This window comes from Petromyzon marinus, chromosome 39 (genome assembly GCF_048934315.1).
Source record: "Petromyzon marinus isolate PM22_M1 ecotype Great Lakes invasive population chromosome 39, UKy_Petmar_22M1.pri1.0, whole genome shotgun sequence".
In the NCBI taxonomy this organism is placed as follows: domain Eukaryota; kingdom Metazoa; phylum Chordata; class Hyperoartia; order Petromyzontiformes; family Petromyzontidae; genus Petromyzon; species Petromyzon marinus.
In genome coordinates, this window is record NC_133705.1 from 13816810 (window position 1) to 13837035 (window position 20226).

General features: G+C 44.4%; 1 long non-coding RNA gene across 3 annotated transcripts; it reads left to right on the forward strand.

Moving 5' to 3' along the window:
* The first annotated feature begins 5703 nt into the window (after positions 1-5703).
* Positions 5704-17604, forward strand: LOC116950574 (uncharacterized). Of its 3 annotated transcripts, none has more exons than XR_012946417.1 (4): positions 5704-5739; positions 10487-10631; positions 14590-14661; positions 16225-17604. It is a non-coding gene; the product is annotated as an uncharacterized LOC116950574 (long non-coding RNA). The 3 variants fall into 3 exon arrangements; XR_012946419.1 differs by having other exon boundaries at positions 14590-14656; XR_012946418.1 differs by lacking the exon at positions 14590-14661.
* Positions 17605-20226: the final 2622 nt, after the last annotated feature.

Consider the following 20226-nt stretch of genomic DNA (forward strand, 5'->3'; position numbering starts at 1 on the left):
TTTAAGGATGTCCTCAAGCCCAACATGAAGATATGCGCCATCGACACGAATGCATGTGAGACTCTTGCCCAGGATCGCCTCAGATGGAGACATAGTCTATTTCAAAGAGCCAAACATTTATAAACTCAACGGCACAAAGAGGAAAATAAATAACGGTGGAAACAGCACGCTGCAGCCTGACTTACTAATCCAGTTCCACCCACCACTCTTTTTGGAGCCGTGCCCAAGCTGCGGCAGAATCTGTCGATCCCAGATCAGTCTCTTCGGCAATCTTCAGACCCACAGATAATCCAACTTTGCTATAGATGACAATCATCCTCTATTGAGAGGAATAGTCTATGATGAGGCCACATTAGGCCACTTTGACCAATATTAGGCCGCATTAGGCCACCTTGATCCACATTAGGCCACATTGGGCAACAGTGACCAACATTAGACCACAACGACATACATTCGGCTGCAGCTACCTACATTAAGCCACATTAGGCCAAAGTGACCCACATTAGACCACAATGATATGCATTCAGCTGCAGCTACCGATATTAGGCCACATTAGGCAACAGTGACCCACATTAGGTCAGATTAGGCTGTGGATGGACGATGGGTTGAGTCAATCAATGGTGTCTATTTGAACACAAGGCTTTCAAATAAATAATATCGATAAAACTGTCTACCTCTACATTCTAAACAATGCACTCTCCTGCATGCGGATTTTTCAATGCCTATGACATTACTAGTTAGAGATTGGGCTTCACTTGTCCTCCCACGCTCACGTTTTATGAATCAGAGAGATTTCCAGAATTGCAATTTCAGGCAGCAATATCCTACATCAAATAAAAAATTAAATCAGGTTCCAACACGAGCATTTTCTCATAAATTTTGGTTTTGTTCTTAATTAGGCATAGACAAGATCACAGCGTGAACATTTCATGAAACAATTTCAGATCATTTTATAGGCTTCACATAACTTTAGACTATCGAGAAATATCGTCTAGTGTCGGACGAGAAAGAGCTATTAAAGTGACTCCAGAAGTGACTGGATTACCTTTCTTACACATATGTACATACTGTGTGTGGCTATACATGGGAAATAGTGGTGGCATGGGGAGGCTGCTGCTGATTTCTTTATAACTGCTTTTTGTGTTCAGTTTGTTATCCTTCCTCGCACCTCCCATCAGCACGGTTAGCTACTTGGGGGGCGAGCAAAGTTCAACATACACATGTACATAATTATGGCACTGTACGTATCCAGCATGATCCATTCATTGATACCCCACTCATTTATAATGACCTTCATTCTTTCCCAACCCGACAATTAGTAAGGTTTGTCACGTAACAGAACACGCCAATTAGTTACTAGTACAGCACACCGATGTTTTGGAGAGCAAAGCCACAACATTTGTAAATGTTACGAATTGGCATGTTCTGTGAATGTGACAAACCTTAGTAATTGGGTATGTAGGGTATTGGCGGGTTGAATGACATATCTATACAGTGAGGGAAAAAAAGTATTTGATCCCCTGTTGATTTTGTACGTTTGCCCACTGACAAAGAAATGATCAGTCTATAATTATAATGGTAGATTTATTTGAACAGTGAGAGACAGAATAACAACATAAAATCCAGAAAAAACGCATGTCAAAAATGTTATAAATTGATTTGCATTTTAATGAGGGAAATACGTATTTGACCCCCTCTCAATCAGAAAGATTTCTGGCTCCCATGTGTCTTTTATACAGGTAACGAGCTGAGATTAGGAGCACACTCTTAAAGGGAGTGCTCCTAATCTCAGCTTGTTACCTGTATAAAAGACATCTGTCCACAGAAGAAATCAATCAATCAGATTCCAAACTCTCCACCATGGCCGAGATCAAATAGCTCTCCAAGGATGTCAGGGACAAGATTGTAGACCTAAACAAGGCTGGAATGGGCTACAAGACAATTGCCAAGCAGCTTGGTGAGAAGGTGACAACAGTTGGTGCGATTATTCGCAAATGGAAGAAACACAAAAGATCTGTCAATCTCCCTCAGCCTGGGGCTCCATGCAAGATCTCACCTCGTGGAGTTGCAATGATCATGAGAACCGTGAGGAATCAACCAGAACTATACGGGAGGATCTTGTCAATGATCTCAAGGCAGCTGGGACCATAGTCACCAGGAAAACAATTGGTAACACACTATGCCGTGAAGGACTGAAATCCTGCAGCACCCGCAAGGTCCCCCTGCTCAAGAAAGCACATATACATGCCCGTCTGAAGTTTGCCAATGAACATCTGAATGATTCAGAGGACAACTGGGTGAAAGTGTTGTGGTCAGAAGAGACCAAAATGGAGCTCTTTGGCATCAACTCAACTCGCCGTGTTTGGAGGAGGAGGAATGCTGCCTATGACCCCAAAAACACCATCCCCACCGTCAAACATGGAGATGGAAACATTATGCTTTGGGGGTGTTTTTCTGCTAAGAGGACAGGAAAACTTCACCGCATCAAAGGGACGATGGACGGGGCCATGTACCGTCAAATCTTGGGTGAGAACCTCCTTCCCTCAGCCAGGGCATTGAAAATGGGTCGTGGATGGGTATTCCAGCATGACAATGACCCAAAACACACGGCCAAGGCAACAAAGGAGTGGCTCAAGAAGAAGCACATTATGGTCCTGGAGTGGTCTAGCCAGTCTCCAGACCTTATCCCCATGGAAAATCTGTGGAAGGAGCTGAAGGTTCGAGTTGCTAAACGTCAGTCTCGAAACCTTAATGACTTGGGGAAGATCTGCAAAGAGGAGTGGGACAAAATCCCTCCTGAGATGTGTGCAAACTTGGTGGCCAACTACAAGAAACGTCTGACCTCTGTGATTGCCAACAAGGGTTTTGCCACCAAGTACTAAGTCATGTTTTGCAGAGGGGTCAAATACTTATTTCTCTCATTAAAAGCCAAAATATTAAAATGAGATTGAATATTGTGAAAGTGACGCCTCCATATGTTACAACGAGCAGCGTTAGAAGCTCTAACGTGATGTGAGACTCTGCTCACCGAAGGGTTTCCAGAAGAGCATTTATTGTTGACTAGCTTTACTACCCGGTTTCGCCCGGGACTTGAATTCACCACGCCGGCCGCCTTTGTCTCCCCAGTGGCGATGTTCACACACCACACCAGTTACTCGTTTGAGGCTGAGTCGACCTAGGGGAGGCCCAGGACCGGTTAAAATAATCGTCACCAGTGGTGGCCGTGAGCGGGAATCGAACTCCGGTTGCCAGGTTCGTAGCGCGGCGTGCTAACCACTACACTACAATGCGTTACGCTTCCAAATGCGCGGGTCACATGACAGATTTGACGTCACAGCTCACTTGCCGTGCAAAAAATAAATGCATTATTGAGCTCCCCCCCAAAAAAAAAAACACAAAAGTGTATTTTTATAATTTTTGCATGGTGTACAGTCTGGAAAGTTCCCACATGGCAAATTTCAAGTTAGTTGCATGTCGGGAAGTACGCTAAACATTTGGAACAGACACACATAATCACAACTCTGCCTTTTATATATGTGGAGATGACATGACAAACTAGCGCAGTTGGAATATATTTTACTGTTATTGTTGATCATCGTTACGAATGGTAATAGCATCAAGATGTATTTAATCTCATTCGCAACCCACATTTAGCCTCTGCGATAGCTTGCTTAATAAATATGTGTAATTACATAGCTGTAATTCATGTATGTAAAATGTTAATTAGACAACATTTAATCATTTTATAGAGAGGCAAGGGTGTGCTTGTTTGAAATTCTCCGTAGACCAAGGATGTTAATTAATTTAATTTGCGCACAAAGCAACTCTTTAATGACTAAGGAGTATGTGAAGAAATCGCATGCTTGAAACCTACTAATTTTTATAATTAAGTGTCGTTTGAACAAGCCAATTTCGTTCACCTTCACATCTTGCTCTGTGTGTTGTTAGCAAATACTAATTCTTGAATAATTAGTATCACAGCCGTTTGTCAATCCACTGCTATATGAGGACCCCTCCAGGCCAGGCCGTATTGATTCGTCTGGGGGGGGGGGAGGGGAGGGGAGTTTGACCATACTTCACCGCACTGGCCAATGCACAGGTGTGAAGAAGAGGGCACCTAGGACTGCTCCACGTATCCCATTGACGTTGGCCACGGGAGCTGGGGATCAAACCCAGGTCGCTGGTTGCACAGCGTAGTGCACTCAACAGCTTCATTCGCAGACAATCTTTAAACTTTTGTAATGGATAGAGGCAATCATCGCATTATTTGTGAGAAGTGTACTTTTGATGAGAATACATAGCTTTTATATCGGATAAAAAAAGTAGGGAATTAAAAACGTATGGTTATATTCCTCTAACAATGTTCTTTTCACGGCAGAACATTGTGTATGCCCTCTGTTTAAAAATAATCCAGGGTATTAAACCCCAAGGAGCACATCACCATTAAATATTTTACTGATTCGCGAGTCATTGATGATGATCATAATTTTACATGTTGTATGCATGATCTTTGCTTCCACAGAAAATACACTGATTGAGTTTTGTATTTATTATTAAAAGGCTCAATTTTAAAGCGTATAATTCCTGGACCCGCAACCCCCTCCCATCCCCTTGCGAAGCGTTTAGATCCGCTCCTGCATGCATTGCAGTAAGTGATCAATGCAATCGCTATATAACACGAACTCTGCTTTCTGGACTCAATCGCAATCTCGAGGCATAGCAAAGGGCAACACGGCCATTCATCAAAATCAGCTCCGGCGAGCCTCTTCGCCGCTCCAAGTGCTCGCTACGGTTCCGTGCGAGGCAGCCGTTATCCATTTTGCGTGCTGCAGGTTGCGCATTTGCTCCAGGGTTCTGGGGGCAGCGAGCGGAGGAACTAAGTTGTGAGACAGCAGATTCCTGCCCCTGCGCTATCGGTCGCTCGCTCTCATATCAAACGCATCCCCAGCACTCGATGCATGCAATTGGATGATGTTCTCACTAGAACCTGGTCTGTCCTCCAGAGATCCAGGGCATTTGTAAACCCCCCACCCCCCCCCCCCCCCCCAAACACTTTTGTCTAACCTGCAGTATTAATGGGTAAATCACAATAAGTTGGTCGAGTGAGGTGGGGTAAAGTGTCGGTATTTGCATTCTGCCAAGATATCTGGCCTCGGTGGAAGAGTTCTGGGGAGCTGTCGAGAGCTTGATCTGGTGGAGTACATTCCACCAGCAGTGACATGAGCATGGAATTGCAGGGTTGCACCTTTACCCCTTAAGAGGCTCCTGTTTAACTCGTAAAAAAGAAATGTTTTAGTGAATATGCCATCAATCACCGAATAGAAAACAAATATTTTTGACAATGTCCAAAAGTACCTTTGAGGATGTTTGGATATCTGCTCAATGTTCAGCTTCACTTAGGTAACTAAAAACGAAAAAAGGGCTCTAGTTTGACCGTGCCTGTTTGATGGCGTTGGAAGTTTGCAGTTGCTTGCATGCCTATCGGCATCCCAGGGTTGTCGGGTTCAAGTATCCCTTGCTCAAGTTTCACCTCTCTTCAATTTCCTTCTAATGAGCATCTGCACACAGTCAGGGTGGACAGCTTGATCGTCAGCATCTACCTGTGTTTGCGTTTTCCAGGGCAGAGTCATTTCGGTAACCCAAGCCACTCAATTATGCAAGCGAGCCCGCCCAATTATGTGTAAAATTGCGTGCCTGCTGTCTGCCAATAACACTTCAAGCTGTGTGCTGCTGTCCAAGGTAAGAAACATAGTTTCTCTGTCCTGGCCATTATCCTTACATTTCAGTGTGATTAATAAATTAAATGCTTGTTGATGCGGTGTTGATCGTGGTTATGCAAGCCCAGCAGGATGCCCCCTGAACAGAATATATCTATTGTTTTTGTTTGTGGAGGGTTCTCATGTGAATTCATAAAATCCCAGTGAGATGATAAAAGCAATATAGGAGATACGATATATTGCTGTAGTGTGATTTGAAAAAATATAGGAAAAAAATGTCGTGATATGAAAGGAGAGAGATTTAGACAAGACGTGGATGAAAGGAACTAATGGGCTTTTTGTGTTAAGTGACTTAATTCTAGATTTGAAGCTTTCGTGACTGCAAGGATTTATACTCTTGGTTTTATTCGGTCAAGTCATGTAGATAGAATAAAACTAAATAAAATAACATAAAAAGAAAATCACGACGTTTCGGAGGCAACAGAAGCCTCCGTCTTCAGGTGGAATAGTCACAGCAAAAGATCTGTGTAGATCTGTGCAGAGTACTTGTTATGCTTATTAGGATTGGAATTTGAGATGATATTTGATGCACCCATAGTTTGTTCATGAATCCTGGGCCCCTTGATCTGCTTGATTTGCAGAATATGGCCGTCTCTGTTGCAGGCATTGGGTTGGTGGTTTCACAATTGGTTGACGGTCTTGAATTGATGGTGTAAATTCAACGTCGCTGTGGCAGCAACCGATCACTCAATACGATCGCCGCCGTTGGTTTCCCACATAGTGGCATTCGTCGTATCGACGATGGGGAGGTAATTGGCCGAGCAGAGCCCAGGCCTGGATTTAAGCTTTCAAAACTTCTGACCGTGAGTCAAGTGCTCGGACCACAGTGCTACTCGGTTGGATCGATTTTTCTGCAGAGTGTGACCAGAGCACTCAATCAGGAATTGGCCAAACAATGCATCGAAGGATCATCCTGGAAATAATGTTGAAGGATTTCCTCCAAGTCAAAGTGTCCCTCTGCTCTCATGAGCATCGGGTGAGGCCGATCTCTTTACAGTCGTTTGTGGCATTCGACATCACCACAATTTACCCACAGCCGAGGTCAATGCACTGCTAGACGAAAGCCACCACCGCGACCCTGTGGTGACCTAATAATCCGCCGAGCACCTGTACGCGAGCTGATTTGATCGCTCAATCTGCACGGTGGACGTCCTCTCGGACGCGTTCGGCTCCTTGGCTGCCGCTGCCATCATTCCTCGCCATCGACCCTTGGGGTGCCGTCTTCTGTCGGAGGCCATGTTCTGATCTTGGACATAGCGAACATATAACTGAGAAAATGGGTTGTTGTTATCAATCAAAAGAGAATAGAATAGCAGTATATATACACAGACTTTATCATTGTGGGAATCGTATACAAAATGAAACAATCCGTCGTTTTTTTTTTGAAGTTCTCTCAGAAGTAAACTAATAACCAGCCATTCTTCACATACATATTTTTTTTAAAATTACCGAGTTTAATGGTGCATTTGAACTTGCCACATAATTTAGCCTCAAGTGTGTTTTAAAACCCGTGCAATAAATTGTTACTGTGCTGGGCCAGTCATGTCTACTTTGAGATAATTGGCCAGAAAGCCTGTTGTGCAGTTTGAAAGCATTTTTACATTTCATTAGATGTGGCATCCGTATTAAATGATGCAGATAAACAAAGCAATGACGACTAATGTACACCGAGTTCAAATCAATGTTGTACTCAAACAAAAACGTGTTTTAAACTATCGTAGAATTCGCTTTTTTTTGCGCTAAAAACGCTTTCTTGTCACTGGAATAAATTGTGGTGCTTTGGCCACACTTCTTTAGTTCACCTCTAGCTTTTTTTGTGCCTCATTGCATTTTATAGATCCAAATTATTGGATGAAAGGGGGGACGAGGATATGTGACCCTGATAAGTTTGAGAATCAACGATGTGCTGCGCTTCAAGTTTCAGTCGATGCGTGCCTTGTCAATTGAGGAATGGGGCGTAGCGAATATCCGTCGGTGGCTCTCAGCCATATGCGTGTTTTTTTTTTCCAATAGGACAACCACTGTTATCTTGCCACAAGGCGGCAGTTAGGCAATGACCCCGGAGGTATTACGTGCCAAGTTGGTCCTCAAACCAGGATTTTAACTCGCAAACCTTGTGATCGGAGTGCTCTTCTAACCTCACAGGATGACCCCTGCCACATTGTACTTATGTATCGACCTCGGAGGGTTGAAGCTCTGTGTGGACTCTGAGCTAAGTTTCAGCTCGCACTTTTGCATTATTGGCCCGGCAACTGTGATTTCAAATAAAAGAAACTGTTTAAACTATTTTAACTGCTGATGAAGTATCAATGGGTCGTCAAGTACATTTGAAGGCGACATCCCCATCCAAAGTCACTTTGTGCAGTGACATTTCATTATCCAAACAGACGAGCAAAACTGGCGCAAGGATATTATTAATATTTCCTAATCGTTTCCAATCAACGCGACTCCATTTGGGCAGGCAAACTCTTATTAAACCTAATAATCCCCGATACTGCACAGTGTGATTGGATGGCTTTATACTTATGCACGTGTTATCGCGGTTGTGCCGTGTGACTCTCCAATGTGATTTTCAGGTCGTGCCGCGCATTTTTCAGCACGGTGTCCAACGTTTCGCGCCACGTGTTGGGAGCTTCTTCAGGGGATGAATTGTGTTGAACCGTCTGTAATCTAAGGAGCAAGTGGGCTCGCTCAATCTCGCCGTGGTCGCGTGGATTTTTCTCCGGGACCCTCCGGTTTTTCGCTCCACATTTAGAAATATTCCTCGAGACTATTTGGCTGCTATAAATTTCCACGCGATAAACAACTTAATTGGGCTATCGTATGTGGCCAGATCACGTCTGAAAAAAAGCTATGTACCTCAGTAGGCCTCACCTGGTAAAATAAATTTTAAAAAATCGTTCAATAACAGACTACTAAGATGCATTACAGCTGCATTGCACGAGAGGGACGAATGCCAACGTTGACTGCATTAATCGAGTATGAATATAGCAAAGTGGTGGTGATGATTATTTCGCTAATATTATTTACAATGGTTAAGTCCATAATTATTAGATTATTTATTCACGGATATGGTCTCTCAGATATGTTATCTGAGACAGCAGTGCATGAAAAACAGTAGTCCTATAAAGTACCTGTCCTATATTTACGTACATATTTACGTGAGTTGTTGTAATTATGCTTTAAATAGTTAGTAGAATTGTTTTTTTAATGAAATTAATCCTCGTGCGCCTCAAATTGTGCTCAGTAATTGGAATATGGCAAATCTAAAACCTAAGATAATGCATTCTTCTTCTTTTGCAGGGATTCATAGCAGCACATTAAAGATGTAATTTTAGATGTCGTTATCCACTCAATTGTCTGTTCAGACCCAGGGTGGACCTCGTCCGTTCCTCCTCTGAAGGAGTGCAGACAGCGGCTGTTTACGATGCGGCCGTCGATCGTTCGGGATTCGTGGCCGCGCCACTCGCAGGCCGCCGAATTTTTGATTCCCCATTTGTGGCATCAGGTGGCTGCATCGGCCATGCCCCCCCTCTGGTCCTGATTCGGTTGATGGCCGACCATTGGCGGCGTGGGAAGTTTATTCTTGATGACGGCCACATTCCAGACTTGCCTCCATCTCTTGCCTTGGTTTGTATTCGTGGCGTGCAGTGAGGCCGCTGCTGTGATCCAGAGAATGGATTTATCAATACCAGACGAAGTGAATATTTAAGTGGACGCTGCAGTACGCCACACCGCGCAAGGGCAAATGCACACCTCCCATTTAAGTCCACGGACTGTGAGCACAAGCGTTTGTTCGTAGCAGTGGTGAGTTACGATCATTTCGTGAATCCACTGCCGAATTAAGGCTTTCCCCACGGTCACGAGGGTTGCTTTGATCACGCGTCACCACGCTGATCAGTGCGGATTGGTGAAGGTGGCAACCCAGGCTGGTTCGGATAACATTGGCTGCTGATGTTGACTGCGTCTGAAAGTTGAACTCTGTTGACATTATGGTGCGGTGCTAACGACCCTTCTGCCTCCGCGCCTCAAGTGCTGTTAGTGAGCGCCTATTGATACTGACAGCGGAACGGTTGTTCGTTTACCGCTCGATAACCTCGCGTTTGATTCCTGGCCATGACTCACAACAGCGGTGAGTGATATCTGAACCGGTCCTGGACCTGACCTCCCTCCCTCCCACTCTCACCCCACCAACCAAATCTAACCAGTGTGGTGAATTACGGTCACAGCAACCCTTGTGACCAAATGATATGGGGGTGGGGGGGCCTTCATCCACCCTTGAATTAACAAGGGCGTGCAACATTATGGTTAAGATCGACACGGACCATGAGGAGGCAGTATAGCTACCACCACACGGAGTCTTGTTTGAAAATGTGCACAAGCTGCACGAGGCCGAGTTAAGCTCTGGAGAGACTTATGATGAATTACAAACTCCTTAAAAGAAGTTTTTTTTTTTTAAACAACGGTTTTAATAACAACTTCGTTTAACTCACGGTCTATAAGTACGTCAATGATGCGGCGCCTGCTTCTACATCAACGCTTACTTTAATTAATGTATTACTTACGTAACTTGTTCACACGGAGCAGGCGATACGAGAGTGGCGTTTTTGACGTACACATATATATAAAAATAATAAGGCGTCCATACAAAATGTAAATTGCTTTAAAGTCGCGAATTAATCGATGAATTGATGCCGATTTTCACACAGGCATGCATTGTCACCGGATCTGGGTATGTGTGCAAGATTTGAAATTGATTGTACAACGGGAAGGAGACTAACCTTTGATTAGAAGATTTGACCTCGACAAACATAGGAGTCAAGCAAGTAAAACCGTTGAATAAGATTAACCATGGTAAGTGTTTTATTTATTTATTTAGCACCCTACATAGAGCACTTCACACACATTAAGTTATCCATGTCTGGGATTCAAACGCAAGTCACCCTCGTTCATCGCACAATACTCTCGCCACCGTACAGTGGCCCAGCGTGTTGCAGAGCTTCGTGGTTCGAATCCGGCAGGCTGCCCTGGCTATTACTGCGGGCGTATCAGCCAAATAATTTGACGGCACAATACAACCGTATAATGTACCCATATAATGCGACCGTGCAATACGCGGATGCGGACGATTCTCTGACGTCATGCCAAACGAGTAAGCCCTTGCGTGCGAGCGTCACGACCCACATTTTTTTGGAAAATGCAGAAAATAACCCTGAAAAATCAATCGATTGGGATTACACATGGCAATCATTGCCCCCCCCCTCCCACTCGCCTATTGGGTGAAACTACTGCAGACTCTGTGGGACTTAGCACCATCGTAATATCCTTGCACTGTGTGAACGGCGCGAATACCAAATGTCCGAAATCATTCAGATATTATTATTTTTATTAATGGCTCCTTATTACTACGCCACCGCTCCGCGGTTCACACGCCTGCACATCTGGTCACGCACGTGCTGCGCCAACACGCACCAGATTGTTGAATCTACATTGTGACGCTGGGCACCGTTTCCTGCGAGAGCCTCATTACGTATGCACCCCACTTGCTCCGGCAACAACGCGCGGCAGTCTAGTCTAGAGAGCCTTATCTGAAATAGCTTTTACCCCTAATTGCCTCCTAATGTCTCCATTACTTATCTTTGCACTGCTTTCGCCTGTTTAGGCCGTGCATCACTGCCATCCCTCCTCTGCACGTTTCCTTCGATGCAGAATCGCACAATCCACTCACAGCGGCGCCTATCGCAAGTGCGTTCACTTCGACAATGCAAAACAACAGTGCTCCTTTACTTGCCCTGGATAGCCTCAAGTGAGTCTGGTGAATCGCTTAACACGTAGGCTTTGGCGACCAATATCATCCATAATAGAGGGGTTTTTTTGGGGTTAGATCGCGTAAATATATGAACGTGTCGTTAAAACCCGCCACCACCCGACACAGCCAGCAGGAAAGAGTTGTCATGTAAACAGACCATGCCAATTCGTCACTAGCACACACACACACCCATACTTTGTGCAAGAGCGCAGAAGCGTGGTCACCACATCTACGCCTCGATGTAAGGAAGGAAACAGGTGGATGACTTCTCCACAAATCTGGCTGTCGCCTGATGAAGCTAGTTGTAATTACTGGCGAAACGTCGTACTCAGATTGTAAATATTGTGGCTTGGTCTCCGACACACCGGTGTGCTGTACTAGTGAATAATTGGCCACGTTCTGTTTACGTTACAACACTTACTAGTTAGCTGTGTCGGGTGGTGGCGGGTTTTAACGGCACATTTATATATTTACGTGATCTAACCACCCCCCCCCCCACAATGTCCGGACGTGACCAATTTTGTTAACGTGATAGGTGACAACAATCCGCAGTACGTGGAGGAAACCTATGTTCACGAGGATACAATGTTAACAAATCCATACTCACAGGTCTGAATACTCTTCTCGTACATTGTCGTGGTTGTGCTGTGTAGCTCTCTGAAGTATTTTCAGTTCCCGTGGACGCTATCAGTAAGTGGGGGGGGGGGGGAGGGAAAGGTAAGACATCACGTAAAAGTAACACAATATAACTCAACAAAAATATAACCAATTGCAACTAAAATATTACGAAAAATACTTGTATTTATTAAATATATGTAAAATAGATGTACTAACTAAAATATATGTACGTGTACGTAAAATATAACCAACTAATATAACTAAAATGTAACTAACAAAATTTAATATATAAGCAGACAAATACTTCTCCCTCGAATTTCTGTCCCTCCACATATATATTATAAACATATCTTACACATACCATCAGCCACGTGGCCTTATGAGAGTGCTCAATTTGAGCAGCATTGGTTCAACACAAGTAAAACTCTGATCCAGTCGCGACAGCCAGCAATATCATCAGCAGGCAGGCACGCCCAAACCAATTTTGGTGGACCGTCAGAAGTTCATAGACAAAGCCCTGCTCCGTTAGACATAGTAAACCACTACGCCACTGCAACATCTACGGTATAACAAAAGGTACAGCCAAATCTGACTGAGAGTTAATTAATTCATTTTTCTCTGATAACAATTGCCGAGCTGAGTTAAAGGTGCTTCAGATGTGGCACATGTCCCATCTATGGGGCCAATCCTTTGCGCTTTGCAGTCGTACAACGTTCCACAAAGTCAGAGGGAGACTTCCGAAGTCAAATTAACGTCGACCTTCAAGAAGATTGCCAAAGCTCTTACTCCCCTCTCTCACTGGTGGGTACAGCTGATATAATTAATGCAAATGCTCTGTCAAACAGCCAGCGTTCAATTACAGCTCCCGGCAGAGCCTGCCATGGGTGGCTTGGAAAACCCATATCAGATAACCGTGCGAACAGCCCATGTTGGCTACTCGTGCCTTGGCTTCAAAAGGCACTTAAAGTCACAATGAGTTGCAATAATGTGTGCCCAAGTGGGAATTGAACTTAAGACCCCAGAGAAGCAAATGGATAGCAGGTCAACCAGCAGGGGCTCCAATAGCACGGGAAGCGGGTGAAAGAATGTGCGAGTGTATATTATTGCACACGCGTGTGCGTCTGTGTGTGTTTGTGTAACAGTTGTGCCTGTGGTTCGCCGTGTTTGTCGTTGTCTTTATGTAAATGTGCAGTTTGTGGCAAGCGGTAGGGTTGTGGGTTAGTGCACTGTTACAAATCCGGAGATCCGAGTTTGATTTCAGCTCATGGCTAGCAGCGCTCGTGAATATCTGAACCCATCCCAGGTTTCCCTTCGGTCGACTCGGTCTTGAATAAGTACACGGTGCAGTCTGAAAACATTGGCACTGTGGAGACAAAGGCGGTCAGGCAATGCGCTAGTCACACCACCCCATCGTGTGTGTTCGCTAACAGCACTTGGCACAACATCCTGTTGAGGCTAAATGGGGGATGTTTGTCTTTGTGCATGCTTGCATCTCCAAAAGTGGATATTTTCAATGGGCCGTCTACAAGTTAGAAAAAAGTTAAACTATTGATATATCAATGATTTTTATATTATTTAACGACGATAAAATAAGCAATGGTAGTCTTCTCGAGAAAATAGCCAAGTCTTGTAAGATCTTGGAGGTCAAGCATGGTGTGAGCCGGGTTATTGTTTGCATGGATGACCAACGGTGCATTTCAGGGGTTATTCACGCAGGGGTGCAGGCTGGCCAGGCAGTTCACGGATGGGTTCAGTCCACAGATAATTCGATGGACTGTACTGTGTCTGCTGATTGAATAAACCCATGAAGAGAATTGAGTGTTATCCTCTCGACTGTGTGGGGTTTTCTCCAGGCACTCCGGTTTCCTCCTACAAACCAAACACTCGTTGACCGAGCTTCCCATACGTTGCAATGCAAACACCTCCCGTAAAACAATATTGAGATGCAGTGAGGCTTTCCTGTGCAATGAAATATAATTAAATGCCACATTTATTTTATAATCCATTTTCAGTGCAAGGCAATGTTATTACTTACAGCAGTGCTGACGTATTTTCAATCTGTGTTTAAACACACAAGCATTTGTATGCATACAGGTGCAATGAAAGCATACTTTTGTGTGTGTTTTAAAAGTGGAATTTATAGTCTAGGTCAACACAGTCGATAACATTTTGCTGAAATCCAAGTTATATATGTTTGAACTGTCGTTTTTAGTGTTTTCCTATGGGGAGAAAGTAAAAGATGAGAAAATCTGCATAATTGTTGCCCTGTTAATTTTATGATGTGCAATAGTGTGGCAAATCCAGCAATCATTTAGGGTGTAGATAGCGCAAGTTGCATGCGGGACTAAATTACATCCTAATGTCATTGAGTGATATCCTCCACAGGCAAGCTTGATGCGAAAATGCACCCGCAGAAGAGGGCACTGAGACTGTGACTCATTCCTATGGCAAGGTCAAGTGCGTATTTGTTTAACAGTGAGATATTCTGGGTTTAAGCCACAGGTTTTATTGCGAGGGCAGAATGGGGCTCATTGTGCAGTTTTTTTATTTTATAGAATGCAATTCCTGTACGGTGGTCACGATATGCAAATACTTGAGATGTCCCAGTTGCTGTCTCGTTCAGTGGTATTCACCATAGACTTGTGCGTGAGTCTACAGTGCATGTGCTTCACACATGCGTAAATATAAATAGCCTGCAAAGCCTCATTACAGGTGTGCATGTGCGCTGTGTGTATGTATGTGTGTGTGTGCGTGTATTATTTGGCCTCAAAGTGCAGCAGTGCCGTGGTTTTGCTCACTGCGTTATGAACCTGGTGACCCCAGTTCGATTCCTGATCACGGCCAACACCGGTGACGATTATCTAAGCCAGTTGTGGGTCTATGCTAGGTGAACTCAGCCTCAAATGAGTACCTAGTGCGATGTATAAACATTGCCACCGGGAAGACAAAGGTAGCCGGGCATGGTAGTGACCACCCACTCTCTCGAGTGTAGTGCCGGCCTTCATAGGTGCTCCCGAACAACGCACACCTCAACACTCTGTTAACGCTGTCGGGGGATATTTGTCTTTGTGCAATAGTTGGCATTAAAGTGCACATAGCACGGGCGTGGTGATGTCAACGCCGCTTAGCAGCAAACAGTAGCTTCTGTTGCAGAGTGCTGCAACCCTAATGGCATGGGTTTGATTGCTGGCCGTGCACATCATTGTTGACTCAGCCTTAAATGAATACCTGGTGCAGTGTGTAAACACGGCATAATAAATAATCATCAGTGGCTTCAACATCGCAAACATTCACGCAGACTGAATCTCACAATGCAACACAATCTGCAACACAGGGATGGATTTGAGACACCCATTGAGTTGTTCACGCATGTGGGAGAAAACCAGTGCACCCGTATAATGACCGAAAATGTGCCCCAAGACTCATGCAGCCTGACGGCTATTTAAAAATAAACAACGGCCTCCGATTGGAGGAAAAAGGCCTCCGCGGTGATTGGTCGGGAGGGCAGACTTGAAGGGGATTGGAGGATAAGGGTTGCAACGGGAAAACAGAAAGGATCGGGTAAAGGGAAATGGACGGGGATTGGCGAGAGGTAAAAACAAGGACGAGAAGGTTCGAGGTTCGAGGTTCGAGAAAGGGGCTGAGGGAGATATAAGCGGCCGTCCATAAATGACGTCACGCGATTTTTGACGTTTTTTACCTCCCCCCCCCCTTCGTCACACGGCGTCACAAAAAGTCAGACCCCCCCTCAAATATGACGTCACAAAGCTCTGCCCCCCCCCCCCCAATATAAAACATGCTTCAAATCGCTTAAAACTATTATCATTGTAGTGCGTATTTAATGTGGCGCTGCACTCTGATGTTGTAGGATAAAACATTGCTAAAAAGTATATTTAATTAAGTTGAACGTGTTGTCTATATTTATTTAAAGTTGCGCATTTTGATGTGACGTCACATTTCTCACCCCCCCCTCCCTCGTCACACATCGTCACAAATGTCTGACCCCCCCCCCCCCCACAGGTGCGTGACGTCATTTATGGACGGCCCCTAAGGGGAGAGCACGAGGAGTGGGAAGATACAAGCAGGAAGACAAGAGCGAAGGCAAGTGTCCCTCATTGTGGAAGTCGTTAATAGGGTTCATTATTTTGTAAACTTTAAATAATAAGTGGCTCTTCTCATTTCTTTATCGCCCGAGTGGTTACGCCCGAAGAGAAGCCATGCATGTGAAGGTGGGCAACGCTCCATCAACACACACACACACACGGAACGGACGGAAATTGCTCCACACTTGATTGTCCCGTACACTCCTGGCATCTCTGCAAATCCATCAACAGCTCGCCTCCGCAGAGCTGGACTACAGCCGTGTGCCACCCCTAACCCAGCAATGGGGAGACAAATGCAGACGGGCGTAGAGACCCTTGGACACACCGCCACTTTGTACCAGCCTGAGCGGGTGATCGTGAACGGCACTTTACAGGCTGCGAGTTTGAATGGGGAAATCTCTACTTTTGTCGTGTGCATTTTAATGAACACGTTCCCATCGTGCATTTTTGGCTCAATCATGATGTACACAGCACCACGATGTTTTGTACCTTTATGTTCATGGAAGTCTGCCCAGTACAGCCCAGGGAGCGCACTTAGATTGTACCTTTAAACATTCGGCTTTTGTCGCGGATGTTGTTATCCCACTACGGTGCCAAACATGGGCACGAACGGTGTTGTGTTGTCCCATTTTTTTTTTTGCTCGAGCCCTTTGTAATATGAGAGCGGCACCCCGAAATGTTCGCAAAAAATGGCGCACATACGTACGATCAATAGCTGGGACAAGTTCAAAGACGTTCTACTCTTTACACCAGACCTTTAAAACTCAAAACACCGGCTCAGACGCGAGACAGTGTTGGCGTGCTGTGACACATATCTCAAGCGGTTTTAAAGGTGGTGGTTGTTGCCAGCTATCTCAATTCCTGTTTACAACTGCGGCCCTTATAACTCGACCACAGGTACTCAGGTTTCTAGGTATGGCACACATGCCTGGTTACAGTCAAGCAGTCACGCCTGATGGTGCTGATGTCAGAACACGCCTGGGGATAGACACGTGAGATAAACTAAGAGAGGTCTTAAGAAAAGTGATATGTACTGTATATAAAACAAGTCAGTTCAATGTATCTCTATGCTCATACGAGCGTGGGAAAATACCCATATGCCTTGAAGGCATTATTGGAAATTCCACGTTTCAGTGGAAGAGGCCAGCCTCACGATAAGACTGATATTGTTTATATATATACATATCCCCCATATATTCGTACAGATTGCTGGCCTAAGTGCTATTAGGGAGCACTTATATGGGTTGACGCATGAGTGCTGATGGTGTGGCCAGCACTACGCGCAGTCTCCTTTTGCTCCCCCCCCCCCCCCGTGCTGATATTCAAACATTATACCAGGTACTAATTTCAGGCTGAGTCAACCTAGGGGAAAGCCCCAGGATATCTTATGACTGAATCTCCCACCGATGCAAGCCGTTGCCATGATCTTAACTTCGAGATGCTGGATGCATAGCAGAATGCCATAACCATTGCACTTCCATTAACACCTACACAGACAAATCTACACATTGTTTTTGTCATATAGACTGCTGGAACACGTGCTGATAGTGAAGCGTGTATCACGTCAACTGTAGTGCATGAAGAGGTGATGTGGACAGAACCATGCCTGGCGGCCTTTGTTTCCCAAACACAAATGTTGACACACGGCACGAGGTACTAGTTTTAAGCTGTCTGGACAAAGAGAAAACCCCACAATGTGTGTAGATCCAATTTCCAATATTTTGAGGCATGACCAGCACTTTAAACTTGGTTGTTCGTGGGTTGCTCTTGCTACCATTGATCATCATCATCAGCAGCAGCAGCCATGGTCAATCCACTGCTTGATAGACTACTCCCCGAGCTATCAACAAGCCACCTCAGACTCACAATTAAAGTGCACGGCTCCATCTACGCAGTGTATGTATGTTAAACTTCTTTCGCACTGTACGTAGCCAACCAGGCTAATCGGAGGTGTAGGGGAGGACAACAAACTAAACACAAAAAGCAGTTCTAAATAAATTCGTTTTCAATCTCGACTTGAAAGAGCATAGCTCCAGTGGTTTTCTTAATATCGGAAGGAAGAGCGTTCCAGACAGTCGCAGAAACGCATCTGAAAGCGCGCGATGCGGTGACCTTCTATGGTCGATGGTTAGCCAAAAGCCGCCACAAGGATGACTGGAATTGGCTTGATGGGTTATGCTCCTTTACGAGATGAGCAAGCAGTGGATGTCCTCTCATGTGTATTCCCTCCTTTGACTGCCACTCCATGATCAGGCTCGATCACCAACGATCATTGTTTCTCGGATGTAACTAATAATATCAATTGTCCGGCACATTAAAAAAATGTAAAAACACGTTTTACACTTGCCATTAAACACAATGGCTTATGGGAGTGCTTAATTTCAGCAGCATTGGTTGAATACAAGCAAACTCGGGATGGGTTTTGTCATGTATTGTAGAGTCTCATCAGCAGAGTCAGGCTTGATTGAACCAATGCAAGTGAACTTCCAGACATTCATAGACAAGGATCTCTTTTTAAGAAGCGAATCCTAGTTCAACACAAACTAGTTTGGTTTAAGCACAAGTTAATAATGATGTCTCTAAGTTGCATGTGCTTTCTAATATATTTATTGGTTTATGTTTCACAGTGCAAATCTAAACGTGCATCTCTCCGACTTAAAACTTTCGTGACTGCAGGAATTAATATCCTTGGTTCTTTCGGTAAAGTCACGTAGATAGAAAATGTATATACAAATAATAAAATAAAATTTAAAGAAAAAAATAAAATATAATAAAAGTAAAAAACTATCGACTTTTCGATCACAACACAAGCGGTTATCATCAGGCGGAGAGAAAAGGTTTTTTGCTTTAATTTTGATTTACATTTTATTGTATTACTTTTATTTATATATATTTTTTTTATCTATGTGACTTTACCGAAAGAACCAATAATATGCATTTCTCCACCACACTTTTCCACGTATGTTCCATTTTGTCTGTCAATGTTTTCGTACCCAATCATACAAAATCCATCTACACTTAAATACCGGAGCATGAACAATAACACAACGAGCATTACTTATATGAAATGCCTACAGAACGTCGTTTTCCGAACTCTGATACATTAACAAAATGTAATACCACACCTATGACGTGCACAATATTCTAAAATACTCAAAGGAAATTTGCGTCAGGTTATACTGTATGAGCTGCAACTTTTATCGATTCATTTTATCTTGATTTGAAGCTTTCGTAACTGCAGGAATCCATACTCTTTGGTTTTTTCGGTAAAGTCACATAGGTATAACATAAATCACGACGTTTCGGGCGCAACACAAGCGTCCATCATCAGGTAGGAAAGCATGGTCTGCTGCTGAGGCAGACTGTTTTAATTTTATTTCACACGGTAAGCACTTAACCGCATGGCAAATAGCCAGTGGAAAACCACCTGTACGATGAGAACTCCGCACTGGATTGGCTCGGATATGCCAGTGGAAAGGAGCATGAGATAATTAGATGGCCACGCAGGCACGCTACTGACCACATCATCCTCTCGTGTGCTCAAGCCAGACGTAAACGTTACAATGCATGCTCTGCTGGGCATCGAGGTGGTGTTTCTCTCCACTGGCCACCCGAGGCCAGTGATGGAATTTTCGCATTTCGGTGGCAGGAGACAGTTTCTCCATAGGACAAATCACCCGTTGGCATTCTCCCGAAGCAAAATTCAATGCACCACGCGCAGAGTGATGATGGAATGAGCTCACGCGTTGACCACGATTCCAGGCTTAATAAGTGCTCGCTAATGGAATGTCCTGCCGAAAGGCTGCGAGGCTAGGTGAGAGATCATTGTCTTTACTTTCACATTCACAAGACATTGCTGTAAGACTCTCAGGAGGCATTACAAGGATCACTGCCAAGGATGCAGTCCTGGTGAATACGG